Source organism: Lathyrus oleraceus, chromosome 6 (assembly GCF_024323335.1).
Source record: "Lathyrus oleraceus cultivar Zhongwan6 chromosome 6, CAAS_Psat_ZW6_1.0, whole genome shotgun sequence".
NCBI classification, from domain to species: domain Eukaryota; kingdom Viridiplantae; phylum Streptophyta; class Magnoliopsida; order Fabales; family Fabaceae; genus Lathyrus; species Lathyrus oleraceus.
In genome coordinates, this window is record NC_066584.1 from 268884233 (window position 1) to 268890207 (window position 5975).

The 5975-nt window shown below is 39.6% G+C and overlaps 1 non-coding gene across 1 annotated transcript; it reads right to left on the reverse strand.

The window, feature by feature from the left end:
* Positions 1-3941: 3941 nt before the first annotated feature.
* On the reverse strand, positions 3942-4048 carry LOC127099863 (small nucleolar RNA R71). The gene has a single exon (XR_007794328.1). It is a non-coding gene; the product is annotated as a small nucleolar RNA R71 (small nucleolar RNA).
* Between the last annotated feature and the right edge of the window lie 1927 nt (positions 4049-5975).

Here is a 5975-nt window from a genome sequence, read left to right on the forward strand (position 1 = left end):
AGGAAAGACCAGACCTGGCATAAGGCCTACTGACTGAATGTCAAACTGGATGTTATGACATTCATCATTGACAGCAGCTACTGAACATTAGACAGAGTGGTGCTCTGCTATACTTCAGCATGTAACTTAGTTTGTTCTTCAAGAGAATAACAGAACTAACTTAAGGCCAAATGTGTAAATGTTAAGTTGGACACTTTGACATTTATTAATGTAAGATGTTACTGTAGTATGGTCATTTTGATCATGTACAGGTCAGCAAAATTGTACAGTCTGTTTTCTGGAAAAACAGACTCAGCATATGGACCTTGATGTCAAGCTGAATGTCGTGACATTCATTCCTGACAGCATATGCTAAATTGTAGGTTGTTCAGTTTTCTGTTTCAGCTTTTCTTGGGCTATTCTTCAGGAAGTCAACAGCTTAGAGAAAAACCAGGAAATCAACAACCAAGCTACATTCAATGAACCTAACAAATAGCCTATTTGTTAGTAACCTAAATGTTGAATTTATGGGAACTCGCGTGACCTTAAATTCAGGAGAATACAGGTGCAAAAGCCCAGGGTACTGCAATATAAAAAGGAAGGCGTTCCTTCATTCAGTTTCGGGGATTTTGAGGCGTGAAGATTTTGTGTGTCCATCATACTTCACTGCTGTATTTTTGTGAGTCTTGTATTAGACGTATCTTGTAAGCCAAGCCATTATCAAGTAGATGATTGTTGTGGCATAGGGTGTTCATTGAGTTGTAAGTGTTGTGTCGCTCAAAGCTTTTAAGCGTGAGTGCTGTGTATCTTGATTAAAGCTGTGAAGCACAATCAAGAGTTGTTTGAAGTGTGACTTCAACGTGTCTTTAATATTGGTTAAAGATAGTAATCACTGAGGTGATTGAGGGGGAGTGAGTAGGAACTCTGATCTTAGGTTAAGATTGAAATTGCATTGGGTAGGGATTAAGTGATAAGTTGTAAACGAGTGAGTTTAGCTTTGAATTGATACTACTAATAGTGGATTTCCTCCCTGGCTTGGTAGCCCCCAGATGTAGGTCATGTTGGACTGAACTGGGTAAACAATTACTTGTGTTATTTACTGCACTTACTGTTAAGTTCTGCATAATTCCTGTCTGTGCAGAATTGGACGTCATAACAACCCGTGTGACATCCAAAGTCTGATAACTAGAATTTCAATTGGCATCAGAGCAGGCACCCTGCCTGTGAATTTCTGGGTGAGATCTAGGGAAGTTACTTTCTAGTACCATGGACAAGGATTTAGGACACTCAAACAGACCACCCATGTTGGATGGCTCTAATTATGATGACTGGAAGCCTCGTATGATAGCCTTCTTAAGGTCTCTAGACAACAAAGTCTGGAGAGCTGTCAACAAAGGATGGGAACATCCAATGAGGACAGGTGAAGATGGAGTCAGTGTGCAGATTCCTGAAGAAGAGTGGGACAAGGAGCAAGAGGCATTAGCTCTTGGAAATTCCAAGGCCTTGAATGCATTGTTCAATGGAATCAGTAAGAACATCTTCAGGCTGGTACACCACTGTGAACTAGCTAAGGAAGTTTGGGATACCCTCAAGGTAACTCATGAAGGTACTTCCAAGGTGAAGATGTCCAAACTTCAGATGCTGACCACCAAGTTTGAAAATCTGAGGATGAAAGAGGATGAGACTATTCATGACTTTCACATGAATATTCTTGAAATTGCAAACACCTCTGGTGGACTAGGTGAGAAAATGGCTGAAGAGAAACTTGTAAGAAAGATTCTCAGGTCCTTGCCTAAGAGATTTGCTATGAAAGTCACAGCCATAGAGGAGGCGCAGGACATCTACAACATGAAGGTGGATGAGCTCATTGGTTCCCTCCAAACCTTTGAAATGGGCCTGGGTGAGTATGCTGAGAAGAAGAACAAAAGTATAGCTTTTGTACCTAAAAACCACCTCCACTAAGGCGTCCCACTTTGTGCTTGTGGCGGGCGCCATAGCCTTGTGGCGGGTGCCACAAGAGGAAAACGGTTTACTCTATTTTCAAGTTGAAGGGCATCCAAGTCAATTCCACCTTTTTTTATTTGCTTATAAATAGAAACGCGAATTCAGTTTTACAATCACCCAAACTTAGAGCAGACGAAGATCCAAACTTGGAACAAGGCGAAATCAGAAGCAACTTTGTTTCACTTAGGCATATATTCAGTTTTATAAAGTGGTAATCGCTTCGCATTGGAGTGTTACCACAATTGTGTAATTGAGTCTGTGATAGAGTCTGTACTCGAGTTTGGAGCACTTTGGAAGGATGTTAATCCTGCCGCCATTTTCTTTTCCGCATTCAATTTACTCAGCCCTCCGATTGGAGCAGGTTTTTATTACTCGCCTTTACTTTATTTATTTCTCGCACTCGCCTTTACTTTATTTATTTCTCGCACTCGCTTTAAATTATTTATTTCCCGCACTCGCCTTTACTTTATTTATTTCTCGCACTCGCTTTAAATTATTTATTTCCTCACACTCGCTTTAAATTATTTACTTTCCGCACTCGCTTTAAACTATTTACTTTCCGCACTCGCACTACTTTTATTTATTTTAATGCACTTTTACTTTACCATGTCTAGCTAAATTTATAAGGCTAGAATGTAAGGACCGTAATTAAACCAGTAATCCGTAAAAATGTTTGTAGAAACACTTAAGGGCTATTTTAACTTTCAAATTTAGTTTTCCCGCACTTCAATTCTGTTGGGTAAGATCGAAAGCCGTCCAACGTCTTTTTAAACTTAATTGTTTTTAACTATTTCAAAAACAGCGAAAGCGCTTTGTCTGGTTTATTAGGAGTTTTTAACATAAAAAAGAAAAGAGATTTTAAAACTATTTTCGGACGCGTTTATAAGTTTAGAGTCTGGTTCGTAAGAACCTCTTTTGGTTAAGAAATCCAGGTTATAATACTTTTCAACTTAGTCAAGATACTATATTTCTTAAAAATAGGTTTACTACTCTAACGCAATGCGCGCCTTTTTATAAGTGACAATAAGAGGGTTTGATTAGGGAGTACAACTCGGTTCTGAATACGCGAAAGCGACAGTTCCTGTTAAATTAGTTTTTTTCAAAGTAGGAAACATTGCCCATAAGTAGTTCTATTAGCAAGTACTTGGATTATCAACTGATTACGTGAATTACATTCGACCCTGTCTTTATTAATTAAATCTATCGAAATACTTTACTTTTTATTTCACACTACAAAAAACACTTATTTTGATTACCTTTGATAAACACCATAGCAACAGATAACGATAGATTGACACTTGGTCTCTGTGGTTCGATAATCTTTTATATTACTCTGACGCGTTCGTATACTTGCGAACATCAAGTTTTCCAACGCATCAAGTTTTTGGCGCCGTTGTCGGGGACCAATTTCGTCAAATTTCATTTTCCTGTTGTTATATCGTTTAGACTTAGGTTATTTCCCGCCGGTCGATGCGAAGGACTCGCAGCACCGGAAGTTTAAGTTTAGTAAACCCTCTGGCGGAACCTGAACGTTACGCTCGCGCACGTTTATTCTTTCATAGAATTAAGAGAGCTATGGCCGAAGATCAAAACCAAAGACCTCTTAAGGACTTCGCTCAACCATCTAACGAAGATCCTAGTTCTAGTATAGTAAACCCAATCATCCCAGCCAATAATTTTGAGCTTAAACCATCCCTATTACAACTAGTGCAACAGAGACAATTCGCGGGTCTCGCTACCGAGAACCCAAACCACATTTTAAAATATTTCTTCAATTAGCAGATACTTTTAAAACCAATGGAGGTTCTCTTGAGGCAATACGTTTAAGATTATTCCCTTTTTCCCTCAGAGATAAAGCTCTATCATGGTTAGATTCCCTTCCACCCAATTCCATTACGACTTGGGATAACCTTAGAAGAGTTTTTCTTGCTAGATATTTTCCCCCGAGTAAGACCGCCGTTCTTCGAAAGCATATAACTAGATTTACCCAAAACCAAGGAGAATCGTTGTTCGAAGCTTGGGAGAGATATAAAGAGTTGTTACGAGCATGCCCACATCATGGTTTAGAAAATTGGTTGATCATTCAAACCTTCTATAATGGACTTCATTACAACACAAAGATGACCATCGACGCTGCCGCAGGCGGTGCTCTGATGAACAAACCTTATCCTGAAGCTAGTGCCCTCATCGAAGATATGGCTCAAAACCAGCAATCATGGGGAGTCGAACGAGCGACAGTGGAGAAGAAGGAAGCCCAAGGAGGAGTGCATGAACTAAGCTCTATAGACATGATGCAAGCTAAAATGGACGCATTAGCCCTTAAGGTCGAGCATATGTGCATAAATCCGAATACTGTAGCCGCAGTTTCGTCGGATTGTGAGATATGTGGAACCCAAGGACACCAATCTGCAGAATGCAATCTATTAAAAGAAACCCACTCCGAGCAAGTGAACTACACCCAAGGGAACCCATACTCGAATACCTATAACCCTGGATGGAGGAATCACCCTAACTTCTCCTATAAAAACAATAACCCTATTCAAAATAATGCACCTCCGAGACCTAGTTATCAAGCCCCTAGATCAAATCAACCTATGCAACCTGTGCCACCAAAGCCGAGCCTTGAGAAAATTATGGAAAATTTTATCACCGCTCAAACCCAACAAAACAAGGAGTTCATGAACCAAAACATTCATGTTAACGAATTGATTACTCAGTTAGGAACCAAGGTTGACCAAATAGTTACTCATGCCAAGATGCTTGAAACCCAGATCTCTCAGGTAGCTTTAAACCAAGCCCCTCAGACTACACCTGGAGGACAATTCCCTGGACAACCTCAACAAAATCCGAGAGGACAAGCCAATGACATTACCCTACAAAGTGGGAACGCTTATGATGAGCCACCAAACCCAAGATTAAGTGAACCCGAAACTTCTAAGGAATGTACCAAACCCTCGGACGAAGTAAAGGAACCAGAGGAATCTAAAAACCAGGAAGGTCGATATAAAGGAGAAGAACCTAAAGATAAAATTTACGTACCGCCCCCGCCATATAAACCACCTATACCATATCCCCAAAGACTCAAACAAACCCAGATTAATAAACAGTACCAAAAATTTATTAAAGTTATAGAAAAACTTCATGTAGAAATCCCTTTCACAGAAGCCATCACCCAAATACCTTCTAATGCAAAGTTTCTGAAAGACATCCTTACCAACAAACAGAGACTTGACGATCCGAGGGCTTTGGAATTTTAAGACCCCAATTTTGTCCCTAAGATCCCTCATGGCATCATATCATAACATTGCATTGCCTCAAGGATCATTAGACACCTTACTTCCTTCCTTGTGGGTGGGATATTCTTTGAGAGTATTCTTGATCACCAAGCATTGCTTGCATTTGTATATAATTGCTTTTCTTTTAATCACTAACAAAAAATGTACAAAAATATGTCATTAACCTTTGTTACTTGCAGCTTAAGCAGTCAACAGTCAAGGCAATTCAAGTGAATCTTGTGTGCAAGAGATGAAGTTTCCATTGAGATATGGATCATGTGATCAATATTTGGAGCTCATGTGAGCTGTAGGTTCATTTCGGAGCAAGTTCCCAAGTGGCAAAGGCCCCAAATTCATCAGAACATGTTCAGGTCATCTAAGGGCCAATGCAGTCAACTGAGAAGTCAACTGTGGGTTTTGAATTGAGACATTGAGTTTCTTCATCCCATTCATGTCCAAATCATGCTTATTCATCATACCAAAGATCAAGGTTGAAGAATTTGAAGTCAAGTCAAAAGTTTCCAAAAATGGAAATCGACCTATAATTTCAACTTTCCAAAAATGGCAAGTTTTTGATCCAACTTCAACTCAACTTTACAACATCAATGAAGCTGCAAATAAAATTTTGTCCAACATGAAAGTTGAAGATCTCTCTCTCCCATTTCGAAAAAGTCCAAGATCATGAGCATCTGATGAATGGTTGAGGAGATATGATCC